This window comes from Neofelis nebulosa, chromosome 2 (assembly GCF_028018385.1).
Source record: "Neofelis nebulosa isolate mNeoNeb1 chromosome 2, mNeoNeb1.pri, whole genome shotgun sequence".
NCBI lineage: Eukaryota > Metazoa > Chordata > Mammalia > Carnivora > Felidae > Neofelis > Neofelis nebulosa.
Window position 1 is genome coordinate 146,688,692 of NC_080783.1, and position 13,351 is coordinate 146,702,042.

At 35.7% G+C, this 13,351-nt stretch overlaps 1 protein-coding gene across 2 annotated transcripts in view; it reads left to right on the forward strand.

Moving 5' to 3' along the window:
• LOC131504417 (guanylate-binding protein 1-like) overlaps positions 1-13,351 on the forward strand; it is a 175,535-nt gene that overhangs the window by 37,555 nt on the left and 124,629 nt on the right. The gene's annotated exons all lie outside the window — the stretch shown is intronic.

Genomic DNA, 13,351 nt, shown 5'->3' on the forward strand with positions numbered 1-13,351 from the left:
TGTTTGTTCTAGCTTTGAGAAGAATTCTGGTGTTCTTTTCATTGAAATTGCATTGAATGTGTAGATTGCTTTGGGTAGTGTTGGCATTTTAACAATATTTGTCCTTCTAATCCATGAGCATGGAATATTTTTCCATTTTTTGTGTCTTCTTCAATTTCCCTCATAAGTTTTCTACAGTTTTCAGCACACAGATCTTTTACATCTTTGGTTAAGTTTATTCCTAGGTATTTTATGGTTCTTGGTGCAATTGTAAATGGCATCAATTTCTTGATTTCTCTTTCTGTTGCTTCATTATTGGTGTATAGAAATGCAACCAATTTTGGTACATTGATTTTGTATCCTGCAACTCTGCTGAATTCATGTATCAGTTCTAGCAGCTTTTTGGTGGAGTATTTTGGGTTTTCCATGTAGAGTATCATGTTATCTGCAAAAAGTGAAAGTTTGACTTCTTCTTTGCCAATTTGGATGCCTTTTATTTCATTTTGTTGTCTGATTGCTGATGCTAAGACTTCCAAAACTATGTTAAACAATAGTGGTGAGAGATGACATCCCTGTCATGTTCCTGATGTGGGGTGGGGGGGACTCTCAGTTTTTCCCCATTGAGGATATTAGCAGTGGGTCTTTCCTATATGGCTTTTATGATCTTGAGGTATGATCCTTCTATTCCTACTTTCTTGAGGGTTTTTATCGAGAAAGGTGCTGTATTTTGTCAAATACTTTTTCTGCATCTATTGACAGGATCATATAGTTCTTGTCCTTGCTTTTATTAATGTGATGTATCACATTAATTGATTAGTGAATATTGAACCAGCCCTGTAGCCCAGGAATGAATCCCACCTGATCATGGTGAATAATTCTTTTTATTTGTTGTTGAATTCAACTTGCTAGTATCTTGTTGAGAAGTTTTGCATCCATGTTCATCAGGGATATGGGCCTGTAATTCTCTTTTTTTGTGGGGTCTCTGTCTGCTTTGGGAATCAAGGTAATGCTGGCTTCATAGAATGAGTCCAGAATTTTTCCTTCTGGTTCTATTTTTTAGAACAGCTTGAGAAGGATAAGTATTAACTCTGCTTTAAATATCTGGTAGAATTCCCCTGGGAAGCCATCTGGCCCAAGACTGTTATTTGTTGGGAGATTTTTAATAACTGATTCAATTTCTTCATAGTTGTGGGTCTGTTCAAATTTTCTATTTCTTCCCGTTTGAGTTTTGGTAGTGTGTGGGTGTCTAGGAATTTGTCCATTTCTTCCAGGTTGTCTAGTTTGTTGGCATGTAATTTTTCATAGTATTCTCTGATAATTGCTTGTATTTCTGAGGGCTTGGTTGTGATAAATCCATTTTCATTCAATGATTTTATCTATTTGGGTCCTCTCTCTTTTCTTTTTGAGAAGCCTGGCTAGAGGTTTATCAATTTTGTTTATCTTTTTTAAAAGCTAGCTCTTAGTTTCATTGATCTGTTATACTGGTTTTTGGGAAATCTATATTGTTTATTTCTGCTCTGATCTTTATTATTTCTCTTCTTCTGCTGGGTTGGGGGTATCTTTGTTATTCTGCTTCTAGTTCCTTTAGGTGTGCTGTTAGATTTTGTATTGGGGATTTTTCTTGTTTCTTGAGATAGGCCTGTATTGCAATGTATTTTCCTCTTAGGACTGCCTTTATTATATCCCAAAGGATTTGGATTTTTGTGTTTTCATTTTCATTTGTTTCCATATATTTTTAAATTTCATCTTTAATTGCCTTGTTGACCCATTCATTCTTTAGTAGGATGTTCTTTAACCTCCATGCATTTGGAGGTTTTCCAAACTTTTTCCTGTTGTTGATTTCAAGTTTCATAGCATTGTGATCTGAAAATGTGCATGGTATGATCTCAATTCTTTTATAGTTACTGAGGGCTCTTTTGTGACCCAGTATGCATTCTGTCTTGGAGAATGTTCCATGTTCATTTGAGAAGAATGTGTATTCAGCTGCTTTTGGATGAATGTTATAAATATAACTGTTAAGTCCATCTAGTCCAGTGTGTCATTCAGGGCCATTGTCTCTTTATTGATTTTCTGCCCAGATAATCTGTCCATTGTTGTAAGTGGAGTATTAAAGTCCCCTGCAGTTACCATATTCTTATCAACAAGATTCCTTATGTTTGTGATTAATTGTTTTATATATTTGGGTATGTCCGAATTGGGTGCATAAACGTTTATAATTGTTAGTTCCTCTTGATGGGTAGACCCCATAATTATGATATAATGCCTTTCTTCATCTCTTGTTACAGCCTTTAGTTTAAAATAATTTGTCTTATATAAGTATGGCTACTCCGGCTTTCTTTTGACTTCCAGTAGCATGAAAGATAGTTCTCCATCCCTCACTTTCAATCTGAAGGTGTCCTCACTTCTAAAATGAGTCTCTTATAGACAACATATAGATGGGTCTTGTTTTTTATCCATTCTGATACCCTATGTCTTTTGATTGGAGCATTTAGTCCATTTACATTCAGAGTTATTAATGAAAGATATGGATTTAGTGTCCTTATGCTATCTGTAGGTTTCATGCTTGTGGTGATGTTTCTGGTCTTTTGTAGTCTTTGCAACATTTCACTCACAGAGTCCCCCTTAGGATCTCTTATAGGACTGGTTTAGTGGTAATGAACTCCTTCAGTTTTTGTTTGTCTAGGAAAACCTTTATTTCTCCTTCTATTCTGAATGACAGCTTTGCTGGATAAAGGATTCTTGACTGCATATTTTTTCCTATTCAGCACATTGAATATTTCCTGCCACTCCCTTCTGGCCTGCTAAGTTTCAGATGATAGGTCTACTACTAGCCTTATGTGTCTACCCTTGTACATTAAGACCCGTTTGTCCCATGCTGCTTTCAGAATTCTCTCCTTATCTTTGTATTTTGCCAGTTTCACTATGCTATGTCGTGCAGAAGATCGATTCCTGTTACTTCTGAAGGGAGTTCTCTGTGCCTCCTGGATTTCAATATCTTTTTCCTTCCCCAGATTGGGGAAGCTCTCAGCTATAATTTGTTCAAGTACACCTTCTGCCCCTTTCTCTCCTTCTTCTTCTTCTGGAATTCCTATGATACGTTTATTATTACGTTTCATTGAATCGCTAAGTTCTCTAGTTCTTCCCTCATGGTCTAGAATTTTTTTTATCTTTATTTTGCTCAGCTTCATCTTTTCCATACTTTTATCTTCTATTTCACTTATTCTCCCCTCTGCCTCTTCAATCCTCACTGTCACCACATCTAGTTTTTTTGCACCTCATTTACAGCATTTCTTAATTTGTCATGATTATTTTTTAGTTCCTTGATCTCTGCAGCAATAGATTCCCTGCTGTCTTCTGTGCTTTTTTCAAGCCCCACAATTAATCTTATGACTATTATTTTAAATTCTTGATCAGATATATTGTTTATATCTGATTTGAGCAATTCTTTACCTGTCATTTTTTCCTGGAATTTCTTTTGAGGAGAATTCTTCCATTTCATCATTTTGGCTAGTTTTCTGTCCCTTATATGTTTTTTTAAATTTTTTTTAATGTTCATTTATTTTTGAGACAGAGAGAGACAGAGCATGAGCAGGGGAGGGGCAGAGAGAGAGGGAGACACAGAATCCGAAGCAGGCTCCAGGCTCTGAGCTGTCAGCACAAAGCCTGATGCGGGGCTCGAACTCATCAACCACGAGATCATGACCTGAGCCAAAGTTGGACGCTCAACCGACTGAGCCACCCAGGCGCCCCATGTCCCTTGTGTGTTTTAAAAGCTTGTTATGTGTCCTGCACTTACAAGCACTACTATATTAAAGAGGGGGTCATACAGTGTCCACAGCCTGGCCCTTCAGGAGGTGGTTTTTGGAGTGTGTTACTTGCTCTCTGTTGTTGTGACTCTGGTTGCTTTATCTCCCTTCTCGTAGTGATGTTTTGGGCTCTCCACCGGGTGTGCTTTGATTTGTTCATTGAAGGGAGCCCTTTGTATTTCCAGTCATAATCACAGAGCCAGGTCCAGGTGCTCCAAAAAGGATGCACAGGTGAATGATTAGCCCCTTGGTGGCCTCGGCCAGTTTTCCCAGAATACCTTCTGCTGGCTGTGGAGGGAGCAGGATACCCTGCATTTTCATCCTGGTGACCAGATACTTTAGAAAAGGAACAAAAATTTTCCCTCTGCCCTTAATGGTGAGTGCTTGGCTGAGAAACCTTTTCCTGTAGGGCACCTCATAGATGCATGAGCTTATCTAGGACAGAAGTTCTCCACCATGGCCGCTGTAACTCAAGATTGTCTTTGGTGGGGTTAACCTGCTGTTTCAGCCTTCCAACAAAGACTCACTGGAGGCCTCACACCAGATCCACTCTGGCACTGGAACCAGTCAGTTTTTAAAGTGGACGCAGAATAACCGTTACCCTCTTAACAAATCTTTAAGTGCACAGTACATTACTGCCAGCCATAGGCATGTAGTTACACATCAGATCTCTAGAACTGATTCATTTTGTAAAACTGAGACTTTATGTGTGTTAAGCAGCAACTCCCTGTTACCTCCTTTTATTAGATCCTGCTTTTTCCTCTGGGGTGGCTCTAAATACAACCTTTCCAAAGTCTATCAACTTTTATTATGTGAACTCTCTGATACTCAAGAAATGGTAACATTAATCCAGGGATAACATTTTCTCCCTTATAAATTGGGCGTGAAGAGGCTTTAGAGTGAGTACTGCCTAACAGTGAGACCTGAAACCAAAGTCAAAAATTTCAAAATTTCTCAACTTAAAGTGAACCAGCCCTGACAAGTGTTGCAAACATGTAAGGGGGAGTACTTCTTGAGGTGTGGCCCAACAACAGTGCACTTACATATGTCTTCACAGCAAAACAGATGTGCTGGGCCATGGTGGGGCCACACAGCTGACTGTTGTAAAGGTATTTTCCAGATTGGGTCTCTGGGACAAGGAAGAAATGTTTTTTTCACTTCAGGCCCACTTATAGTCACTTAATTGTTCTCTGGGGGAGTCAAGGCAGTGTCTCTGAAGGGTGACCCTGAAGCAAGAATAACCAGGTACTTGGAGCTATAGCCCAGGGAGTGCAGTGATATGGCACCAGACTAAGTCTCACATCATTTAAGGGTGAATGAATGAAGGGAACACACTGGACTGAACTAGTGTGGAAAAAGGGAACAGGGGATCTCCCAGGGCCTCTCAGAGAGTGACACGAGAGGTACTTTGGACTTTGATAAACTCATAAATATGTAATAATAGCTTTCCAGTGTCCAGACATTCCTCATGGCTCTTTTTTCTCCTAAATATCTATCCTACTAATTAAAATCCTCTGTAATTTTAGTGTCCATGTGTTCCAAAAACATCATCACTGAATTGAATATGTACCCTTCCCTCTAGTGATGTAACCGTTGCTCTAGCTTCCTGGCAAGGCGACATATTTATTATAATCAACACCCAAGCAAGATCCATTGCCTTATATTTTGCATAGCTCTGAATTCTCTTCTTTTATTGTGTTTTTCTTTTTGTGTGTGTGTGGCAAAAATACCATCTATCCTTTAAGCAAATTTCAACAATAGGATACAGTATTGTTAGCTATAGTCACATTGTGGTAAATTAGATCTCCAGAACTTATCTTGCATGGCTGAAATGTTGTACTCTTGACCAGTATCTCCCCATTTCCCCTCCCCCAGCTCCCAGCAACCTCCATTCTACTCTCTGCTTCTATGATATTATTATTTTCGATTTTACACATATAAGTGAGATCATGCAGTATTTGTATTTCTGCATCTAGCTAATTTGATTTAAGATTTGTCCTCTAGTTCATTCCATGTTGTCACAAATGGCAGGATTTCCTTCTTTTTTTTTTTTTAACGTTTTTATTTATTTTTGAGACAGAGAGAGACAGAGCATGAAGGGGGGAGGGGCAGAGAGAGGAGACACAGAATTGGAAGCAGGCTCCAGGCTCTGAGCCATCAGCCCAGAGCCCGACGCGGGGCTGGAACTCACGGACCGCGAGATCGTGACCTGAGCTGAAGTCGGACGCTTAACCGACTGCGCCACCCAGGGGCCCCTCCTTCTTTTTTTTAAAATGAATAATATTCCATTTCATTTATATGCCACATTTTCTTTATCCATTTATTGAGTAATGGGCATTTAAACTGTTTTCATATCTTGGCTATTGTGAATAATGCTGCAGCGAACATGAGGGTGCAGATATGTCTTTGAGATCCTGATTTCATTTCCTTTGGACATATATCCAGAAGCTGGGTTGGTGGGTAATATAGTAGTTCTGTTTTTAATATTCTGAGGAACCTCCAATTCATAATAGCAATGAAAATAATAAAATACTGAGAAATAAACTTTACCAAAGAGGGGGAATATTTGTACACTGAAACTTATAAAACATTACTGAAGGAAAATAAAGAAAACACATATAAATGGAAATATATACTACATTCATGGGTTGGAAGAATTAATATTGTTAAAAGGTCTGTACTACCCAAAGTGATCTACATAGTCAAAGCAATTCCTATTCAAATCCCAGTGGCATTCTGTGCAGAAATAGAAAAATTATCCTAAAATTTGTGTAGAGTCACAAAAGACTCTGAATAGCCAAAGCAATCTTGAGCAAGAAGAACTAAGCTAGAAGCATCACATCTCCTGGTTTCAAAATATATTTTAAATCCAACAGTAATAAAAAGTATATACTGGCATAAAAGCAGACATATAGACTAATGTAACAGAATATAGAGGCCAGAAAGAAACACACATGTTTAAGGCCAACTAATCTTTTACGAAGGCACCAAAAACACACAATATGAAAAGGATAGTCTCCTTTAAAATGACGTTTTGGGGGCACCTGGGTGGCTCAGTTGGTTGAGCATCTGATTATGGCTTAGGTCATGATCTCGTGGTTCCTGAGTTCAAGCCCCACATTGAGCTCACTGATGTCAGCCTGTCAGCACAGAGCCCACTTCAGATCCTCTGTACCCATCTCTCTGATCTTCCCCCACTTGAGATCTCCCCCAAAATAAATATTTTTAAAAAATAAAATAATAAAATAAAATGATGGTGTGAAAACTGGGTATTCATATGCAGAAGAATGAAATTGGACCCTTACCTTACATCAGATGCAAAAATAAACTCAACATGGATTAAAGGCTTAAATGCTGTGGTTTTTAATGCTCAAAAACACCCAACATGCTTAGTTTGCAGTTGATTTTTATAGTAATATCACAGTGCCTACCCTTTATGATTCTAGAATTCTTTAAGCCCTGTGCATCTTGTCTCTAAAGGACCCACATTCCTTTGCAAACACATTTTTCTCAGCAACAGAATTGCATTAAACAGATTTCTAAACAAAAACTACTATAAGCTTGTGTTCCTTCGGAAGGGCTAGGACATCCGTAGATTTATCACCAAGCTTGGTGTAGCAGGATGTTACAATGAAACTCTTCCTGTCTGAGAACTTCCATCAAATAAACAGTTCCTAAAACACCCCATTATTTTTGGAGTTAAAGTAGTATAACATGAAAAAATTTTCACTTTAGCTAACCTGTTTCATTAACTTCCATAAGTTTAGGAAACTATTCAACCATTCTTTCATTACTAACATTATACTCTCATTATTACTTGGACTATAATTTTAAATTTAAACCTTCAGAGATTTTTTTTTTTTTGCAGTAATTACAAACCTGGAAAGCTGGAAGAAAGACTCAAAATTAATTTTCTTCCATTGCTGAATAATAATTATTATTACCTTATTATTATAATTTTTAAAGTAAATATATATTTTACTTAAATATATAAAATATAAACATCAAATTTAAAAGATATAAAATAATAAATTAAAATAACTTTTTAGATCTTTTAGGCAAAAATAACTAGCTTGAAATTCTTCATCCCTAGATTTGCATTTTTATAGCCTCATGAGCAAAAACAAAAGAGACAGAGAGAAGCTTTTAATCAAGTTGGCTGAAGGATTGTACTCATGGGACTTGGCTCATGTGCCCACCCCTCCTCCAACACAAACCTGCGTTTCTCAAGATATACATGGTCGTTGTACTTAGCCCAGCTAGGGTTCAAGTTTTGAAGCTGCCATGTTCAATTTCACAACTTAAAAACATCTGTCTGTGATATTTTTGCATAGCCTTTTGAATGATAACCAACCATTAAATTCTAAATTTTGTATTTTTCTATTTTACCAAATATCCCGCCCCCCAGCAAAAAACCTGAATCCATCCTAATATAAGCTGAGAAGAAAACTGGAAGACAATGAAGCAAAATATTGATGAATATCTCTGGAGCATAAAATTAGGGATCTTATATATACACACATGTATTTTTTTGTTACATATGGAAAAAAAGCAGTATTAAAATAAGAGTACTTCTGAAAAGGGGGGGAAGAGAAAAGAAATTACTAGGTAAAATCTTTTTAAAAAAATGCCTTCTCACTAACAAAAAATACTCTCAAGAGAGACGCTGTAGAAATCTTCTCAACCTGCCACTATTTTGTTCACATTCACACCTGGTTCTCTAGATGTATTGTGCTAGATGAGGATGTCTAAGGCACTTGTGGAAATTCCATAATACTTCTTTGTAATGGCCAGAGACAAGAAAACAGGGGTAAATACTAATGTACAAAGAAGACTTTAATAGACTGCAAGAGACAAAGAAGGACATTAAATAATAATGAAAGTATCAATTCACCAAGAAGATATAACAATTATGAATATGTATGTACCCAACATCCGAGCTCCTAAATATATGAAACAAACATTGAGAGAATTGAAGGAAGAAACATTTGCATAATAATAGGAGAATCAATACCTCCCTTTCAAGAATGAATAGAATAATCAGACAGAAGATCAATAAGGAAAGAAGGACCTGAGCAACATTAGAGGCCAATTGCACCTAACAAACATTTATAAAACGCTACACCCAACAACAGAATGCACATTTTTCTCAAGTGCATATGGAACATTGTCAGGGTAGACCTTATGTTAGGACACAAAATAAATCTTAAAACACTTAAAATTATTGAAATCATACCACCCGTCCTGATCATAGTGGAATGGAACTAGAAATAAACAGCTGAGGGAAAATCGGAAAATTCACAAACATGTGGAAACTACACAACACATACCTAAACAACAAATGGCCTAAGATGAAATCACAAGAGAAATTAGAGACAAATGAAAAGTAAAACATAACATACCAATAAATAAATAAATAAATAAATAAATAAATAAACAAATAAATAATAAAACATAACATACCAATGCTTATAGATACAGCAAAATAAGTGTAACAAGGGAAAGTTATGGCTTTAGATGCTTACATTAAGAAATAAAGAAGATCTCAAACTAACCACCTACCTGTACACTTTGAGAAACTGTAAAAAGAAGAACAAACTAAATCCAAACTAGCAGAAGGAAGTAATAAAGATGGGAGCAGAGACAAATGAGATAGAGAATAGAAAACACAGAAAATCAACAAAATCAAGAGTTGGGTTTCAAAAATATCAACAAATTTGACAAATGTTTAGGTAAAGTAACCAGATAAGAAAAAAGGAGAGAAGACTCAATTAAAATCAGAAATGAAGGAAAAGACATTACAACCAATTTTATAGAAATAAGAAGGATTATAAAGAATGAAAAATTGTATGCCAACAAATTAAATAGCCCACATGAAATGGATAAGTTCCTAGAAACACAAGGCCCACCAAGACTGAATCATGAAGAAATAGAAAATCTGAACAGACCTCTAATTTGCAAGGAGATTGAATCATTAAACAAAAACCTCCCAACGAAGAAAAGCCTAGGACCAGATGGCTTCACTGGTGGCCACTACCAAATACCATTACATTCTTTAAAGAAATAAAACCAAACCTCTTCAAACTCTTCCAAAAAATTAGGAGGGAACATCTCCAAGCTCATTCTATAAGTCTAACATTATTCTGATATTAAAACCAAACATCAAACATACAGAGAAATTGAATCACTCTGTTATACATCTGAAAGTAACATAACATTTTGTGTCAACTATTCTCAAAAAGACCAATATCCCTGATGAATATTTATACAAAGGTCTTCAACAAAATACCATCAAACAAAATTCAAAAGCACATTAGGAGGAATATATGCCAAGTGGGATTGACTCCTGCAATGCACAGATGGTTCACATTTGAAAATCAAGCAATGTAACATACCACATAAACAAAAAGAGGAAGAAAACCACCTAAAAATATCAATTAATGCAAAAAGTATTTGCCAAAATTTGACAGCCTTTCATGATAAAAACACACAACAAACTGGGAATAGAAGAAAACTACCTCGACATACTAAAGCCCACATATGAAAAGCCCACAGGTAATATCATACTCAAAGGTGAAAAACTGATTTTCCTCTAAGATCAGGAAAAAGACAAGGACCCTCACTTTTGCCACTTCTGTTCAGCATAGTACTGGAAATCTTAGCCAATTAGGCAAACAAAACAAATAATAGCTGCTAAAATTGAAAAGGAGGAGACAAAATTATCCCTGTTTGAAGACAATATAATCTTATATGTAGAAAACCCCAAATATTCCACACACACAAAAAAAGATGTTGGAATTAATTCATTCAGCAAAGTTTCGGGATACAAAATTAACACTCAAAACCAGTGGCATTTTTATAAGTTTATAACGAACAAATCGTAAAGGGAGTTAGGAAAACAGTTCCATTTACAATAGCACCCAAAACCAATAAATTCTTAGGAATAAACTTAAATAAGAAAACTGAAGATGTATACACTCAAAAACTACAAAACATTGCTGAAAGAAATTAAAGAAGACAACAATAAATGGAAATACATCTTGTGTACATGGACTGATTGCAAGAGTTAGGATTGTTAAACTGTCAAGACCATCCAAAGAGATGTATACATTCAGGGCAATTCCCATCACAATCTCAATGTCACTTTTTGCAAACTTAGAAACACAAACAACAAAGCATAATAAACATCCTAAAATTTGCATGGAATCTCAAGGAACACAGAATATCCAAAACAATCTTGAAAAGAAACAATGAAGTTGGAGGTCTCACAGTTCCTGATTTCAAAATTTATTTTAAAACCACAGTAATCAAAACAGTGTGATACTGGCATAATGACATATAGACCAATGGAAAAGAAGAGAGAGCCTAGAGAGAAACCCGGCTTATATGGTCAAATGATTTTCACCAATGGTGCCAATACCATTTAATGGGAAAAGAGCAGTCTTTTCAATAAATGATGTTGTGAAAACTGCATTTCCACATGTAAAAGAATGAAATTAGACCCTTACCATATACCATATACAAAAAATAATTTAAAATGAATCGAAGACCTAAACATAAACATAACACCTAAAACTGTAACACTCTTAAAAGAAAACATAAGCAAAATGCCTCATGACATTGGCTTTGGCAAAGATTTCTTGAAAATGCACAAAAAGCAAAGACAAAAAATAGCATATGAAAATTAAAAAGTCAAACATCTGTGCATCAAAGGACACAATCAACAGAGTGAAACACAACTTTCAGAATGGGAGAAAATATTTGCAAACCATGTTTTTGATAAGGGGTTAACATTTAGAATATATAAAGAATTCCTACAACTCAACAACAAAAAACAACCCAATTTTTAAAATGGGGAAAGGACTTGAGTACACATTTTTCCATAGATGATACACAAATTGACAACAAGCATATGAAAGCATACTCAACATCCCTAATCATTAGAGAAATGCAAATCAAAACCACAATTTTACCTCACACCGTTAGGATGGCTAGTATCAGGGGGGAAAAGACTATAACAAGTGTTAGCAAGGATTTAGGAAAATTAGAACCCTCGTGCACTGTTGGTGAGAATGTAAAATGGTGCAGCTACTATGGGAAACAGTATGGTAGTGCCTTAAAAAAGAATTACTATATGACCTAGCAATACCATTTCTGGGTATACATACAAAAGTGTTGAAAGAAGGATCTTTTTTTTCAATGTTTGTTTATTTATTTATTTATTTATTTATTTATTTATTTATTTAGGGAAAGGAGGGGGCACAGAGAGAGAGAGAATCCTAAGCAGGCTCTGCAAAGTAGGATTTTAAAGAGACTTGCACACCCATGTTCACAATATTATTCAAAATAGCCAAGAGATGTAAACAACCCAAATGTCCATCAATGGATGAAAAGACAAACATAATGTGGCATTATTCATGAAATAAAATATTATTCAGACTAAAAAAGGAAGGTAATTCACATGCTACAATATGTGGAAATTATGCTAGGGAAATAAACCAATCCCAAGGTTTATATGGGGTATCTAGAATAATCAAATTCACAGAAAGAGAATGTAGAATGGTGGTTGCCAGGGACTGAGGGAGAGGGAAATTCGGAATTACTGTTTAATGGGTATAGTTTTGCGCGACGAAAAGAGTTCTGGAAACTGATCTTTAACACTATTGAACTTTACGCTTAAAAAATAGTTAAGATAGTTATGTTATATATATTTTTACCACAATTAAAAAGAAATGTGATTGGCTGCATTCCATCAAATATCACAGGAAATGGATCTATTCAAAATTGACAATTAAAAATTTGTTTTCTGGTACTCCATGTACTTTCTTGATTCAAATCTGTGATTTTAAGAAGCCATTTTTGATAGCGTTATAAACAATGAATCTCTAACATCTCCTAGTACTTCGTTTTTACCATGTTATTTTCAAAGAGCCGATTTCACACAAACATATTAGCAAAAACGTAATTAATACTCTTAACATCTTTTCAATTCACTCAGAACGTTTTAGGCAGAGGAAAGCCGTCAATGAACCAAAGCGCACAGATTCCATGGCACAGCTCCTGTCTATATTCATCCAGAAGGCAACACACTGTAAAAACAGAGTAATCTGTTACACAGTCCAGTTCTGTAGCTCCATACTATGGAATGCCTTAAATTAACATATTTTGTTATTTTTCCAGAATTCATGCTCATACTAAAGTTCAAATATGACAGGGAGTACCCTAATAGAAGAAACACTGAAAACGGGGGGTGGGGGTGGGGGGAAATGCAGCATTTGTTAGATTTACCTTTTTTTTTGTTCTTATTTCTTTGTTCGTTTTAAATAAATACCTGCTTCTGAAATTTTCCTGATATTTGAGTGACCCCCCCCCCAAATATATAAGCTCCAGTTTCCCAAAATCTGCATCCACCTAGGGAAAAAAAATTGGAAAAATATGACTTAAAATAATAGTGATTATTTCTGAACTATAAAATAATTATTTCTAAACTACATGTACATATCCCCCAATTTTATACGTACACATACATATTTTATTATTATTTTTAAAGTACTTACGTTAATACC